This window comes from Nicrophorus vespilloides, unplaced genomic scaffold (genome assembly GCF_001412225.1).
Source record: "Nicrophorus vespilloides isolate i.1.1-1 unplaced genomic scaffold, Nicve_v1.0, whole genome shotgun sequence".
Lineage (NCBI taxonomy): Eukaryota > Metazoa > Arthropoda > Insecta > Coleoptera > Silphidae > Nicrophorus > Nicrophorus vespilloides.
In genome coordinates, this window is record NW_017096923.1 from 30,722 (window position 1) to 48,283 (window position 17,562).

A 17,562-nucleotide genomic window follows, 5' to 3' on the forward strand; every position below is an offset into this window, starting at 1 on the left:
GAAAATTTAATTTAGAGATACTTCTATTCCAATGATAATGTCGTGTATATAATAGGGCAATCTAAAAAATGTAGACAAGACAATATTAATATTACTATTTCTCGGAATTTTCTATTTTCAATTAAATGCAATAAATAAAAATAAAATTTATAAAATAACTGTTACGAAGAGCTATTGACCTGAATAACTAAATTTCAAAAATAAAGATTCTCAAACATGTCGGATAATGTTGAAATTAAAAAAATATAGTACAATAAATATTTTGAACCATAACGTCTGGTAAATATAATAATAAAATTTGGAAAGAGCTATTTTTATTCAGTTAACCACAAGTAAACATATTGAGCCGCTAATTATAAAGAGATTTGTATCAAATATTATTGTTATAAATCTCTTATGCCCTATTTCTACCCCTTTTGGGTTTATCGTCATTAATACATTTTTGTTGATTTTGGGTTGGAACCAACTTTTTCGTATCGGATTTTCGTGATACAGGCGAGTATCGCCACACAATAACAATTAAAATTAATAAATAAACTTTTCAGAAAGTGCTATCTGTCGATTAACATATAATTTAGATAGTGGTTTACATCTCTGGTGGGATGCGTATTTAATGTCTTTTTGTTAATAGAAAAAGCTTAGTGATCGTCAGTATGCGTTTGTGTATACCTTGTATCTTTAGCAAATTTGTAAAATTTTCTATCGCTTGATGTTCGATTTTACAGGAATGTAAACACAGGGGTAGGTTTCCCTGCTAAATACTTTATTTTCTTTGACGCAACAATGAAGTAGAACAAAATATGATGTTATGAAGTGAAAATTGTTCAGTATATAAATTAAATTTATTAAGCTTAATAACAAAGCTTAATAAATAAACGCAGGAAATAAATAAACATTTTCCAAAGTGAAATCTGTCGATTAGGACACAATTTAGATAGTGCGCATTGAGAGTCATCTTTTCGTTAGTATACAAAGCTTATAAGGATATAAGTTGTAATGTAATTTATTATTTTTTAACTAAATAATTAAGTAAATAATATTAAAATTATTTTCTGATCTCCAAATCAAGTACAAATAATTAATGTTTTCGAAACAATAATCTAAAATTGTCTTTGGAATCAGAATCATCAAATTATGCTTCTATAAAATATAAACGTAAAATCATCCGGCCCACGAATACAGTTCAAATGGAGACGTTTTTTTGAAAGTGGTATAAGTCAACTTTTGAAGAAAAAAATAGTTAATGGTAATTTTAGTAAGTTATAGATATCCTCTTTTTATAGCTTAAACATTCAATGGAGCAAGATTTCTTAATAAAGTAATCAAAAGAATTTGCATAATAAAATTTAACAGGTTTATAGTGTTAAAACCCTAATTGGTTAACGCCAATATTTGTAAATTAATTAAAAAAATAACGGTTTATTTGTTGATATAAACATCAAAAAATACAAGTTTGAGAAATAAAAAGTAAGTATTCAATATTCATTAAAAATATCCGTCCCGTCAGCTGTTTTCAGCTGAAATTAGTTGTAATTTGGAAAATCTATATTTCAATATAATATATATCTGGACTTTATAATAAAGATGCATACATTAAATGTGTGAACAGTATTGCTACGATATCTGCTGCCAAATATGGTGATGCCTTCTTCAGCCGTATCCATTTATAAATAGGGTTGGAATATTTTCTTGGCGTTGCGCCAACGAGCTTTGATAATTTTTCATAGGCAATTGAACATTGTTCAGTTTCTGTATTCAATTCATTTTTATTGATATATTCATGTTATGCTTTTTTATCACTCGTAAGCAATGATAGATATAGTTCTATTCATATCATTGATGAGGTATTTTCTCAAGAAAATGTATTAATTAATTAATATTCTCAATTTGTTTTTTTTTCTCGAATTCATACAAAAAGTATATTAATATTCTATCTAAAAAGAAATATTTGCTATTTTAATTTGATTCCTTTCAATTCATATTTTACTTATCCCAGTAGTTGATAATGTTTCACTTAAATTTTGTAATTCCTAATAAATTCCAAGAGTATGTTAATTAGAATATCATTTTATTGTAGATAAGACTGAGAATATTAGAAAAGTTAGGTGCGCTGTCCATGTGAATGAATGAAGTCTGTAAGGAGCTAGTACCTTTTGAAAGTTATAAAATACATATTTAACTGAAATACTGATCATTGGTTTAATCACATCTTTAAAAAATCCTAATATTTTTTAAATATTATACAGTGGAATAGTTGAATTAATTTAAGTGTAAAAATCTCTTTTTATAACATATAAAAATGTACCATTACATATTGGAATAGAGATTTCAATTTATTTAGTTATTTTTTAAAAGTGGTCCATTTTTCATATATTAATATTTAAGCGTATAAGTTTGTATCGATTAAAGAAATATTGTTAATCAATTCGTGTAATGTTTTTTACAATAGAAAACTGTTAAATCATTATATAATAATAATTATTAAAATTTTTAAAGAAAATAATCGTCTTTTAGTCCTAAATGGACTTATACCACTTTTTATAACAACATATGAGCCGTATTTTTATTGGTAATTTTAGTAAGATATAACGTTTCTCAAACTTCTTTCTTCTCAAACATCCTCCAAATATTTTTCGCGACCCCCTCTTTGTGAATCATTGATATAGATAATCTCTTTTTATATTTATAATCATACAATGGGTCTTACTTGTTTTCCAAATAAAAAATACATATCTTCAGCCATTTTAAATTTTTTAAATATTATTATTTTTTACCACTCTTGTTTACGATGTTTAGCAACTATCTGCTAAAAGGGTGCACTGAAGTCCTAATAATCAGTAAAAATTGCAATTAGAAAGTTGTTTCTTAACTATTAATATTATTAGAAATGGACTTGATCCACTTTTTAAAATAATATTTTTGCCATAACATTATATAGTAAAATTATGGCGGTAAAATTAGGTCGATAACTCTTTGGTTGCATTGTAACTAATAAATATTATTATATTAAAATTCTTTTGATTAGTTTATCAAGAAATCGTGCTCCATTCAATGTATAATTATAAATATTAAATATTAAAAAAAAATGGACTGCAAAATAACGGCTCAATTATTAAAGTAAAAATCGATTTTTGATTTTAATGAGGACTGTATAATGATATTTATTAATTTAATTAGGATTATTAAATGGGTATGCACGCATTGTTCAATATACCGGCGCGGCTGTAAACTGGGTAGAACTAGGTTTAGGTGCGCGTGGTATGTACGTGAATGTATGGCCGTGTCGGCGGAGGCGACGGCGGCGTCGTCGTTGGTGGAGGCGGGGTTGGGCCCAAACTGTGTCCAACCGCCCCCCGTTGCGAGTATGGTCTCAGTGTAGCGACGGCCGTCGGTCGAGTCAGAGACAAAGACAGATAAACACAGTCCATCGACTTTCTGCCTCCGTAGAGCCGCCGCCTGTATCGAAGACAGGAGAAAACCGAATAAAGATCTCCATTTATTAGGATGATAAAAGTGGTGCCTGTGCTGTGAGGAAAGATAGGTGGTTGTTGCGAGATCGGAGTGCGCGAGTGTTGCCGTCTCCAACTGCATCCCCCCAAAACGAAGAAAACGAAGATTGAATTTAAATACTAAAAAAGTACGCATTATTTATTACTGCAGAGTATCCGAGACTGAAGAGGAAAGCGCGAAAAAGCTATTAGTCGAAATTAATATTAATAATACGTTGAAAATAATGCGTGCGAGCGGCAACCGTTCATTAGATTAAAAGTTTCGCACGGGCGGAGGCGGCGGCGCTCGAAAAGCCGGCAGTAAATCTTGTTGCGTGCGAAGAATCTCTGGATCACTGTAATTTGAAATGTGCATTAAATCCAGCTGAACAGATAGCAATTGGTTTAGGCGAACAAAAGGGCACCAAGTTTATAAGGTAAATTTACTAATTAAAACGGGGAGCGAAAATCCATAAATACGTGTTTCTCACTATGTTTGTATGTATGATGGATACGTGCGTATTCGTGAAAGCGACCGTACTTTCTGTACGTTATACCCCGAGTACGTATACATATTTTCTTCAAGTTTATTAATAAATCAGCCGGCAACTAAATATAAACCCTGCTGGCCAACAAATATTTTAATTAAAACCTCAAAAATGTCTTAACTTTTTAATCAAGACATCTTACATTCACCTCTCACTGTATTTTATAAAAACCAGCAACATAAAGTTTTAATATCGTTTGCTTTATTGCTTAGTTTCGCATAAATTTCATAATGAATAACAAAATTATTTGTATTTCGTTTTTTATTTAATTTAACTGTATTATAAGAATTTTATGTTATTATCATTATTTTATATTAAAATGTATAATTCAACTTAAAAATATAAAATGGTTAATCAATTGTACTGAAATTATTTTTTGTATATTTTTCTATACGTTATAACTATTACAATAAACATTATTATTATAACGGTTTATTATATTAACAATCAATAATATATTTAAGTTGGTAATTGCAACAATTGTTACATATTTATAATACATGTTATTTATAAATAAAAATTATAATTAGTGTATGTCATTATAGATAAGTATAATAAAATAAATTTTCTACACATTAAATAAAGTAACAAAAAATAGTTGTAAAACTTAATTATATAATATAGGTAAGTTTTTGCAAATATAATAAAGTAATTCTATTCATTACCTTAAATAGCAGGAATTAAAAACAACATTGCGTTGATTTTTTTTGAAATTTGATAGACAAACATATTATTTATAAACTAATATATTTAAAATTGTCTGCTTTAAGTAGTCGTTATCAAGACAACTCTTGTTACAACCCTACAGCAGCCACATCAACAATACATATATGTGCCTACAATTATACATTCCTTGCGCTCGCTCATAACCTTCCATACATCATTTGTCTAATACTCCCTGTTATCGTTGAGCATCCATGATTCATGTAAATGTCACTCATCAAATATATCATTCTTTGTGTACGCATCAATTGATGCGACTGTTAATCAACCAATAGTGATTCACATTCAAAAGTTAGGATATCTATTAATAACTAACACACTTTTCTTATACAGAAATACTTCGCGTAGTGCCGCTTCGATCAGTCCGGGTTTCAAAACAAACTAAATTTTAATTCAGAAGAATAAAAATAAATTCTAAAAAAATAGTGCACAAAATTATTCCTAATTTAATTATATTATTTAGACATATCAGTATTAATTTTACAGAAGTTTAATGTAAATTATTTCGTTGCAGATACAAACATGTACATTATTCTACTATAAACATATTTTATGTATATTTACATTTATATAAATAAAAACATCAAAGATCGATTCAAATATATTTGCGTTGTGTAATTTTAATAACGCCAATTGTTATTATCTAGTAGACAATTCAATTTAAATTGAGTTCAGGTTTAGTTTCACATATAAAATAACACACAAATTAAACGCAATATTTTATATGTAACATAAAATTAAAATAATTGTTCAAACGAAATCCCGGCTTTTGAGAATGAATGTAGTTTAAATATTATTTTCTTATAATAATTATATAATGGTGTGTATTTTACGAAAGTTAAGCAATGTCAATACTCATTATATATAATATAATATAATATTGAAGATTTGAAATAATTTAAATGGATAAATTGGCTGATGTATCTCAATTGTGATCAAAATAATCTGATAGATCAGTGTTCTTTAATTTTTTTTTTGTCTCGAGGCACACTTGAGACTTAAGTTAAACTTCTGCGGACCACTTAAATTATCGTGATGTTTTAATTTTGACATGTACAAATTTTTGCGGCATACTCAACATCCTCTCATGATATTCTAGTGTATTGAAAATCACCGTACTATGTAGTATATACAATGAATTGCATTGAAGGCGAATGCGCCGGGTAACTACAATTTTATAATAGACAATAATAAATTTGCATGAATCTGTGGAACTTGTAATATATAAATAATAGTTTTGCTATGTGGTAGTTTTATAATTTGGTATTGATATTCGTGAATACGTGGGAGCAGAGCCTAAATACAATTATTCTTTCTAAAAATAGTATAAATTAACAATTTACACGCAACGGAAAATAGCTTTATTTCGTTCATTACCTTAATGCTATTAACATTTAGCGGATGTATAAAACAATTTTTTATTTGCAAATTAATACGTTTATACAATCCAAGGAGATTTATGTTACTAATACGGTTCTATTATTTACGAAACTTTAGAAGTTTAAAAAGAAAGAAAAAAAAATGTAATTCATTGATGGATGCGTTCGGGTAGTTTCAGTTCTCGTCGCGTCTCCATCGTGTAAGCATCAGAAAATTACAGCGGAGCGCGGATTCATGCAGGATTCCGCATGAAATCTTTTTGTGCGTGTGGACAGGTGCGGGTGGTTGTCTCTCTGAATGCGTGAGTGCGTGAGTTTAAAACGTAATTTACTTACGTAAAAGGAAGAGAATACATGAAATAGAGGAAAATAACGCTCAAGAGGAGCAAAGTAATTGTCGGGTTTAACGGAATAGAAGATGCGAGGGAACATTTTTGTATTACAACAGTTCTCAAAAAAGGTATGTACCATAAGGGTAAAACAGTAATACGTACATTTTTTTTAATGGTGCAATTTCTTGTTATAAATCCAGCATAACATTTTTTTATTCAATAGAAATATAGCATTGACTTAATTCAAATATAAATTTATAAAACAACTTACGTATAGGACACTACGCTAAAAATTAAACAAAATATTTACTTGCTTCAGAAATACATTTATTTAAATTAAAACGACTATAGAAGATTTGCACAGTACCAGGACATTCTAAAAGATGAATAATTATATTTTGATTCATAATGGCTACTTGATAAGAAATATTTTAATTATTATTTTAAGTTATTGAAGAACTAATCCCAATAATTATAAACTCACTTGAAACTTAATTCCTGTCATTATTTTATTATTATAATAATAATGTTAATAATATTTATTGCAGCAATAAATTACAAAATAAAAGGGATATTGACCATAGGCCCATAATAATAATTATTATTATTATAAAAGTATGTTTTAGTGTTATATACGAAATATTAATTGCAAACTATGTTTTTTTTTTACATCTATAGGATCATACGGTATATGTTTATAATACACAGAAGTTCTGTTAATAAATATTGTGATAATATAATAAAGTGATATATTAATAATTAAGATTTAGAAATATGAAGTGAAGCTTCTTGGTGTGGTATTATATCTAAAATGTGACCTACATTCTAAACACTATTCTTATTGGATGTTATACAAACACAATTTTGCTTACGATATGAAATGTAATCATCTTATACATAATGTATGTAGATTTCATTGAAATTCTAGTATAGTAATTTCAAAAATTTACATACATAGTCGATTAAATTGTAGCCTTAAATATCGAATAAAAGAACCTGTTTGAAATAATATTTGCATAGTAGTGGTATTACATTGTATTCCGTATTGATTATTGACATTATACTTTAATTACAAGTAAAAATAAATCTTGAATATTTTAAAATAAGCACTTAATTATGTCTATAATTATTGCGTCTTTCGGCAATGTTTTGACAGGTGCCAATTATCGAAATTGAGTGGTTTGCGTTGAAAGCGGTTTTATTTTATTTTCACGCGTTTTTTAAACTCAATTTTCGAAAGCGAAAAATACATACGCAGCCGTAAATAAACAAATAAATAAATTATTTATACTTCTTCAAGTTGTTTTGGATGCAATTCCAAGATTTTGCAAGCAAGGAAAATATTTATTTTGACGAATGTCAAGTCAAGTCAAGTGCGAGTGGATGACCACACCACAGAAAGTGAGTTCTTTTTATAGAATATTGTCGGTAAATATTTGTAAGATGAAAGGCCTAAAGAATGGAAGGCGTACCGCATAGCACGTCATAAATCATAGGCCACTGTCTCAATTTCGAATTAAATATTAGAAATGTTACGATTTACATAGGCAGATTGATCGATCGATCCTTTTGAACTTTGTTTAAACCAAATATCGGATGTTTAGTGGATATACATTGTTGAACGGAATCGCTCTTTTATTCGCTTTTCTCCTTTTGTTGGTTCCTTCTTCGGCACGCATCGCACAGATATATTTCTGGAATTAGCTTAGGTGTTTCCTACACCCATCCTATTTAAAAGTGGTATCCATTGGCTGGAAATGAAATGCCGCATTTAAAAATAGCTTCCCGAATGATGCAATATACAACTATTTCTAAATACGAATTAATTAAGGCTGCGGCGTGTTTTACCAATTACTTTTTTTGCCAAAAGATTCCGGGGAATCGCACGAATCCTATTTCGTCCGTTCGGTTTCCCTATTTTTTTTTCGCCGCTTTGCCGATGCTTTCGGTTCGTGTTATAAATTTCTATGTCAATGCCGAACGGATACATCGATATACATTTTATATTACCTATGTATTTCTAATTCAACTACGATTTTCTGATCGACATTGGATTACCGAACTATTTTTAGAAATATCAAAACTCAGCGTTCCAAACTTCTCTTTACCACTCACCGCATTCTATATTATTCATTTCCTTATACTTATACATACTGTGCATAAGTATTGATATTATTTTTTCTCGAAATGCGTCGACGAAATGCAAACAACGATTTGTACAGGCTGGCTCGCTCGCTTATTTATTAGGTTAAGGGCTTTATTTTTACATTTATGTGGTTATTCATCGATCGCTAGCAATTTAGGGGTACGGTTGCATTTCGGGAGTAATGCGAGTAAACAGAGTCGTTCCCTTTCGGCAATTTGGATTCGGTGGATGCGAACCTAGGACCAATGAGATCATAGACCCCATGGAGCCGCCTTCTGTCTGGTGCCGTCAAAATCGTTAAAAACTCGTCCCCGCTATGTTAATGTTCCTCTTCAAGTACATAAACCAACCATGTTTATTTTTATTTACAGTGCTATAATAGCCATTGTATCCATTATATAGGGTGGCCCATCGGATATGCCGTATTTAAATTTCCTTCATTTTTTTTGTATTTAAGTTGTCAACTCCAATGTTTGGCATTTGTCATTTGCTGTTTTTGAGGTTATTAAAAATATGTCACTATACAAAATAACAACGTATTATTATTGTTAAAACACATTAAAAATTTGGCTATAGTTTTGCGGAAACAGTTCGTTTTTTTGAAAACATCATCTTTTGCGATGGAGCTCATTTTCATTTAGATGGTTTTGTTAATAAACAGAATTGTCGAAATTGGGACAATGAAAAGCCTCGAGTTGTTCATGAAAAACCAAATTCACCCACAAAGAGACATTGTTTGGTCCGGATTATGGTCTGGAGGTGTAATTGGTCCGTTATTTTTTGAGACTGAGTCTAGCAATGCTGTAATTGTAAATGGAATACGATATCGTGCCATGATATTTAGTTTTTTTTGTCGGAAAATGTGGTTTCAACAGGATGGTGCCACATACCATACAGCAAGAGAAATAATCGATTTGTTAAGACCAAATTTTCCTTGTCGTGATTTTCAGAAATGCTGACGTTAATTGGCCGCCCAGATCTTGCGACTTAACGTCACGTGATTTTTTCCTCTGGGGTTTTCCTAAACTAAAAACAGAGATTCAAAGCGTTATTTCTGATATTGAGTCAACGCCTAGCAAAAAGTTTTCGAAAATTTTACCAAAAGAATGGTATGCCAGTACAGCCGAGGCGTCCATTTGGTCGACATCGTATTCCATAATTAATGTCAATATGTCTACTTTACAATCAATAAAAAAATCTAAATTAAAAAATAATTTACTGTGATTCATTTCAAAATTAAATCCAGCGTATCCAATGCGCCACCTTTTATAATAATTATTTACTTCGATCAAAAAATTGTATACATATAGATAAATATATAAATATTGTTGTTTAATATGAATGTATAATATTAAGGTATTCATAAAAAATACGGAATATCAATAGTCCATATCTTTTACAAATTTATCTTTAATCCCTTTCAAAATTATTAGTTTTGTTAGAATATTAATATACTCAATTTGTGCAGATTTGTAATAAAATGTGCCTGGCTGTGAACAAAATATAGGTTAAGTTCCCACGATTCGTTAAGAAATGATGTTTTCAGATACACGATATAAAAGGAGTACAAAGGGCGGAAAGACCTCGGTCGTTAGCCCTTTGGCCAGCCTATTAGTAAATATATGATGATTAGGAAAATACATTTCTGATGCCGCCAATATTGATTGTCCGGCCTGATGGCCGCGTTTTTTTTTGTATATATGAAACATTACTTTAACCACTGTTTAATTTTTTTAATTTCTTTATAATAAAATTTTATTTAATATTTTTATTGTATGTTAAAATTTATTTATGTATAAATTGTACTTTTTTTTTCTCTTCTTCTTATGTATCGATGTTTGGGCAATAAATTATTATTATTCTTAGGAGTACAAAATAAAATAAAATTTGAAAATTTTAAATATGTTTGAATTGCAGTTAGATTTGCTTTTTAGTCTAGTTGTATTCGTTTTGATCATCAGAATAATATGAAACGTTACAAAACGAATGCAAATAATGACGTACAATACTACTCAACGATCATTTTATGTCGGGTTGACTTTTAGAAGACAGTAAAACTTTTATTGCTATTGGGAGAACAATAAATTCTGCTTGAGTTTATTTCTAATTTATATCCCAATATTCTGGAATTACGCAGACGACGTATAAAAGGAGAATTCACTTTAAGAATTTAGAAGTACGTTTGGAAGCTTGATGGTAGTACTTCAATACACAATACATAAACGGCATAGTCCGACTTGAAGGAACCCATTACTGTTGCTGTTTTTCTAAACATCCAAAAAATCGGAATTCAATCTTTAGTGCTTTATTATAAATTAAACATTGAAACTTTCTGATAGATGATTATTATTAAGTTTATATTTTTTTATAAAAAAAAAACTCTTCAGTAAATTGTCACATTATTTTGTTCTTCTGGTTATGTTAAAATTTAAGACAAGTACAACATAAAAATACCTTGATTGAGTCAAGAATAAGTATAATACTGTAAAATGGATAATTTCATTGCATAAGAAAGTAGAATGTAAATGTTTATCATATTTAAGATCACATTACAATCAAAATCAAATAAATGAGTTCTTATAGAAGACATATTTATGGAAATTGTTTATATGAATTTTTAAAGAACAACTACATCCACTCTCGACAATCTAAGGCAAATGAGTGTATATATAAATATGTATTTCTACAATTTGTTTAAAGCCTGAAACAAATGTATTTTTGTACAGAAAAATATACAACAATTAATAATTATTTGACGTAATAATATTTCTTTTATCAAATTAAATATTTATTTTAGAAGCATTGTCGCATGCAGATAGTTTTATACATTTTGCAAGGTTGGATTATTTGCTGGTGCTAGTCCTGATATGGACACAGTTAAACATAAGCCTTATTTATAAAAAAATAATTACTAAAATGCTATTCTTCTAATTGTTTTATCGATATTTTATTTCTATAAAAGTAAAATGTTAATACAAAATAATGAGTTAACTGATATATTAATCTGGTTATTTATTGTTTGAATATAATTTCGTTTATATTCTAAGCCGAATAAAGTGAAATATCAGGTGCAAAATTAAATATGAAGGTTGATAATATTTGGTTTGCAGCAAAAGCGAATCCCTCCCACTAATTGAATATTAACTTAATTGCAAGCAAACAGTTTCGGATTTCTATATCGTCTAAAAAATATGTACACACTCTGATCTATGCGACCTTATATTTGTGTTATTCAAGTGCTTTGCGTAATGGAACGGAGAGCATTGCTCATAAATTATAATGGTTAATTACTTTGCATGTACATCAGCAGGCGCATCTAGAGAATTCATTTATTTTTAGACTAATTACGGCAGTGCCGCCATGCCGAGCTTGTTTTACTTTTTCACCTACCATTTCCATTTTTCTTTTACATAGAACACTCGCGAATACTTGTGCATAGTGTCTCTCGCGCTGGCGGGTATAACCAGTGTGAAATAGTTTTTGTTTCGCCATTCATGCAGATTCTGCGGTTTCTGCCGGAATTCCTGCCTATATTGCACAATGGCTAAGCTAATTAAAAGCGAATACCAAAATGTACGTTAATGAAAATGTCTTGCAATATATTTTCTCTGTTGAATTGAAATAATGCATATTAAGAATGTATTTATTGCACACAATTTTAAGATGACCGAAATTTAATTCTTAAGTAATAATGCTAAAAGAAGATGTCGTTCCGAATATTGTGTTGAACATCACAAAAGGATTTACAGTAAATTGAGACACGTAGAGATAAGGACGGTACAGTGGTGAAACCCGACACTTTGTAATAATACTATTTATTTACAAATGTATTATATACAATACATTGAACAATTCCGAACAAGCAATTCCTGCCATTTCAATACATTTGATATATTAGAAGTTAGATATTTAATAGTTAACATTTTGACAGAATATTTTATAATTTTCGCTTTGACTTCGGCAATCATGCAACAATTAATATATTTAGTTTATATTATTATTTTATTCACATTATGTAAGAATTAAGTCGTTTTGATTTAATCATATATCATTTTATTACAATAATTTTAATAATATTTATTGCAAACATTACGCATTAATTACGTATAATGCAAAATGATAATTAATGTTCTTTTTTCTATGTACAATAATTAATAAATATATTAATAATTTATTGGTAAAAACATAACAAATTGAAACACCAAAAAAAGTAAATTCGTTTATTGCCCCAAATACCAAAATTTCAAACCACACATTTATTCTCGTCTTATACCTTTAGTTGTCAGAACGACAACTTTTCTGTAAAACTATGGATAACAAATATTGTCAGTTAGTTTATAACGTAATTAGAAGAATTAATATAATAGCACTTTGTATCAGTTGACTTTTTTTTGAAATTTTATATATTTATTTTGTTTTTTTTTGTACGACAATAAACATTATTATTATTAATATATATTCATGTCTAATATAGGATAGAATTTAATTATCCTTTTAAACATAAATCTTATATCTTATAAAAATGATAAAAATATACACTAGTGTACAAATTGTTAATTAAATATAAAAAAGAAAAAAATGGACGATCAAAACAAAGGGAAGGTCACTTATAGTGAAGATAAATGTTGAAAATTTTATTTTTAATATATCCATAAATATAAACCATATCTAAAAGGAAATTAAATAAATTGACTGCTAAGTTAAGTTTATAGTTGATGTTATTAAAGTATTTTTTTTATAACTTTTATTATTTATTCACAACCTACCAACATCTCTGGCAATAAGTCGAATATTTTTTGTTGTGTTGTGTTGTTTTTCTTTAGTCTATGGGGGGTGTCACTATTATCTAGCAGGGATAACGCGAGACTGTTGGGGTGGTTTTCAAGTCTGTTCTGGTAACGGGCACTGAACTTGGGGATTTCACTTTTAACAGTGTTCGCAGGCACTTGGACTGGAAGCGTTGCAGGATCTCGATGTTGGAATTGCTGGCTGTTCCCCAAAGCTGGATGCCGTACGTCCACACCGGCTTTAGCACTGTCTTATAAATTAATAGTTTGTTGTCGAGGGATAGTGGAGATCTTTTGCCGATCAGCCAGTACAGTTTCGCGAACTTGATGTCCAGTTGCTTCCTTTTGGTTGCGATGTGCTTCTTCCACGTGAGTCGGCGATCCAAAAACAAGCCCAAGTATTTGGCATCGTCGGCCTGCGGGATGATGTTGTTCAATATGACCGGGGGACAGGTTCCCTTTTTGAAGGTGAAGGTGACATGGCTGGATTTGGTTTCGTTAACTAAAGTATTTATTTAGCATTATTTTTTTATCAAATAAAATGCAAACATTTTAAGTATGCATTAACATGTATAAGCAATGTTAGGTACTCGTTGATTTATGTACTCGACACAAGTTTTCGAAGAAAACACTGTATTGCCATTGTAAACCATTTATTAGTAAACTTTTTAATGTTTACTTCCATATCTTGTACGAAGAATATATATTTTTTCAACGTTTATGACAAAGTGTTTCAAATATATACCTAGTAGATTCCAAGTACAAAATTAAGAATGCTAGTCAAGGGATATACAAATGATTTTATTTTCGAAAATAGGGCACATTGGAAGTTAAACTTTTTGCATTGTTTACAGATCCTCAAGTACAAACTCAGATATATGGATTGATTTGTTCCCGAATACATATCACAGATATTATGATTTGTTCCGCAAAGAAAAAGCGATAAAACTTGATACGAAAAACTTAAATTAGTTTCGACGTTAGGGTGAATATAGGTCAAAGTCGCTTTTATAAATAATATAGTCGACAAATGTATTAATGAACGGATTGAGTGGATCAATGGTAGAAAAGCGTGAAGAAAAACATCAAAAAAGAACAGCAGAACTGAGAAATAGAAAAAAAGAAAAGAAGAAACTATTTGCCGTTGATTTGCTTTTTTTTGTAAATGGTTATTAATAGCGGATGGGCCGGAATCGATTTGTCTAAATCTTAATTCACGTGTCTGCTGTCGGCTCCCATTTACATCATTCTGCCCCACCATTGTTGTATGTTTAATTCCGATCGATTGCATTGGGGTGGTTCAGGAGAGCGTAGAAATGGAATTTAGCCGTAAGCGTATGCAGGTTTTATCCAATTTTAATTAATTACTATATCTATATCTTAATATCTTTTAGTTATAATTTTCCAGATATGTTAAAAGGACAAAAAAAAAGATGTTTGCGTAAATTTATCGTGTTCAGGTAGCGTTCATCGAAAAAAGTAAATCGTCAATACCAAACTATGATTTAATAAAAAGGATGATTTATTAAACAGAAGATTTGAGTGTCGTGGGTGGGGATGGATCATGGGGTTAGGTTGAGTGGGCGGAGAGGGACGCCGTTCGCTCTGTCTGTCTCTCACACACCCTCTCTATCTCCCCACTGCTCCCGTGGCACGTACAGAAACGAAAATCAATCGTTACACGTGGGATGAACTCTTTAAATATTTCAATCCTAAATGTCGGCGGTGTTAATATTTTTAATCAGAAATATGATATTACTATCGTGGAAACTCGATGCAATTTCCAAAAATTAACAGCGAGAAATCAATTAAAATTTATTTTGTTTTGAAAATTTCAAACCGAACTATAGTAAATTTGGTCTGATCTAAATTGGTTTTATTCTAAATTGAATCATATCATAAAGATTATTTAAGTACCATTTTATTTATGAACAAACATTTAATTATAATTAATATTAATTATAGTTTATTATTACTTAGAATAGTGGTTTTCAAACTTTTTGGTTCGCGACCCCCGTCTGCACTTAAAAAAATTTCAAGAAACATACCGTCTGTCATGAATATTTCTGCGACCCCTCAAGTATTTTTCGCGACCCCCCTGATGGTCGCGACCCACACTTTGAGAATCACAGACATAGGATATTTGGAGATGCTCGTAGTATAATGTTTATTAGAGTAAATCATGGCCAGTTACAATACAGTATGATACATAGGATCAGGGTTCTTACAGTATAATGTTTCTTAAACTGATAGAATCATTCACATAAAATAAATAGAAATCTACTAGAAAAAAAATCTATAGGAGAAATGTTAATATAGGATTTTTTATTTCAGTTACTTGAAGAACGTGAATACCAAGAATTACAGTAAAGGGAAAATAAACCAAAAACATCAACAAATATAACTTCACATTTCAAAGATAAAAATATGTGTGCAGTAAATATTTTCATTTGTACGACATGATAATTTAATAATTTGTAAAAAAATAAATGTATTTTCAAATATGTCGTTTTGTGATAGTAGTTTAATTTATCGTTAATAATAAATTTAGTATAAAATTGACTATTATCTACTTTCAATTGTAAAAAAATATAGCTTTTAATGTTTGATACATGAAATGTAAGTGTTAAATAATTAATATAGCTTACAGGTAATTTAAACAAAAAAAATAGTTACGTGGCATATACCGATATAAATAATAAAATTGACGAATGATCTATTTTAAACAAATAGTTGTTTCAGAAATAGATTGTAAAACACGTAGTAAATAGTACATTATATTCGACTGAGCAAACAGATTTGAATAATATATTCAGTGGGATGTAAAAACACGTAATTTCTATTAAAAGTTAAACGATTTTGCAAAATCACCGCAACCGAATAAAATATTTTCCGAGTTCAGCTAGAAAATTTAATTTGGAATATTTTTTCTTTCCTTCTTTGAATATATTTAAAGCAGTTTAGATCACTTCAAGATGTGAAATCATAAAGTAAACGGCCGCTAAAAAATCCGACCTTTTGGCTCTTATTTCGTTCTTGGAACTCGGCGATTCCATTTGTAGTATATTTTGCCTCATATTTTTTTTTATTCTGGTGCATGTAATATTTTATAGGTTTGAGCAACTGGAAGAAACGAGCAAAAATTCCTTGTGGAAATATTCGAAGCTCTACGAACATTTTTATTGCTCCGTTATGGCCCCTTTCTTCTCTCCTACTTACCATTCCTAGTTCTTCTTCAGCATCAGATATTTCTCTATAGCTCAGCATTATTATTTCCATGCGATGGCATGACGGTTACATGTAATTATGAAAATTACATCACGAATAATTTACGATTTTTGGGAATGAGGCGCAAGGAGCGAAGAGGATGGCTCCTGGGAGTTTCTGGAAAAGTCGATCGGATTGCGTCTGTCTATCCATCCTTACAGCAGAACGTGTTCTCATTCTCGAGCGAGCTTCGGAAATATAAAAATACATTGGCCAAAGTAGTATTTGGACGCACATCATCACTTACAAATCCATAAGTTTCTTCGCACATTAAAAAAATTGCATGAAAGAGAGCAAAGTACGCAGACAAAATTATTAAATTGAAACGTCTTATACAGAACTAAATGAACAAGAAATTACATTTTAAAATCGTGAACATCTATTACGTATCACATAAACAAGTTGAAAGTGTATAAGTATGTTTATCTGGACATTACAATTACAGTTTTCAATTATTTCATTAAACACTTTCTAATAAATAAATAATTCAATTCAATTATCATTTCGTCAAAAAGATTTCGGTCGTTAGCCATTTGGACCAAATTAGCACAAATAAATAATATTAATGTATTTTTATTGCATATTCAAAACATTGATAGTATACAGCAATAGACAATTTATTGAACTTCCTCGATGGAGTGGTAATCATAACATATTAACTAATATGAATATAAAAAATTATCATTTAGTTGGTTTGCGGCATATTAGACTAATTATTTACAATGATTAAAATAGATAAAGAAAACCGTTTTCACATTAGTACATTATAATTATTGACTACAAAATTATTTATAATAATTTACTTTTTTTTCAAAAGGTTATGTAAAAAAAGTTTGGTCTGTTTGCTGAACATTTTTTTTATATATATTCTCTTAGTATATAGGCAAACTTG

At 29.6% G+C, this 17,562-nt stretch overlaps 2 protein-coding genes across 2 annotated transcripts in view; one reads left to right on the forward strand and one right to left on the reverse strand.

Moving 5' to 3' along the window:
• Positions 1-17,562, reverse strand: part of LOC108558482 (pseudouridine-metabolizing bifunctional protein C1861.05-like) — a 106,032-nt gene that overhangs the window by 11,884 nt on the left and 76,586 nt on the right. The gene's annotated exons all lie outside the window — the stretch shown is intronic.
• Positions 3,351-17,562, forward strand: part of LOC108558485 (CD151 antigen-like) — an 84,050-nt gene continuing 69,838 nt past the window's right edge. The window contains exon 1 of the mRNA XM_017915400.1: positions 3,351-3,925. The gene's annotated coding sequence lies outside the window, so the exon portion shown is untranslated. The remainder of the gene's footprint in view (positions 3,926-17,562) is intronic.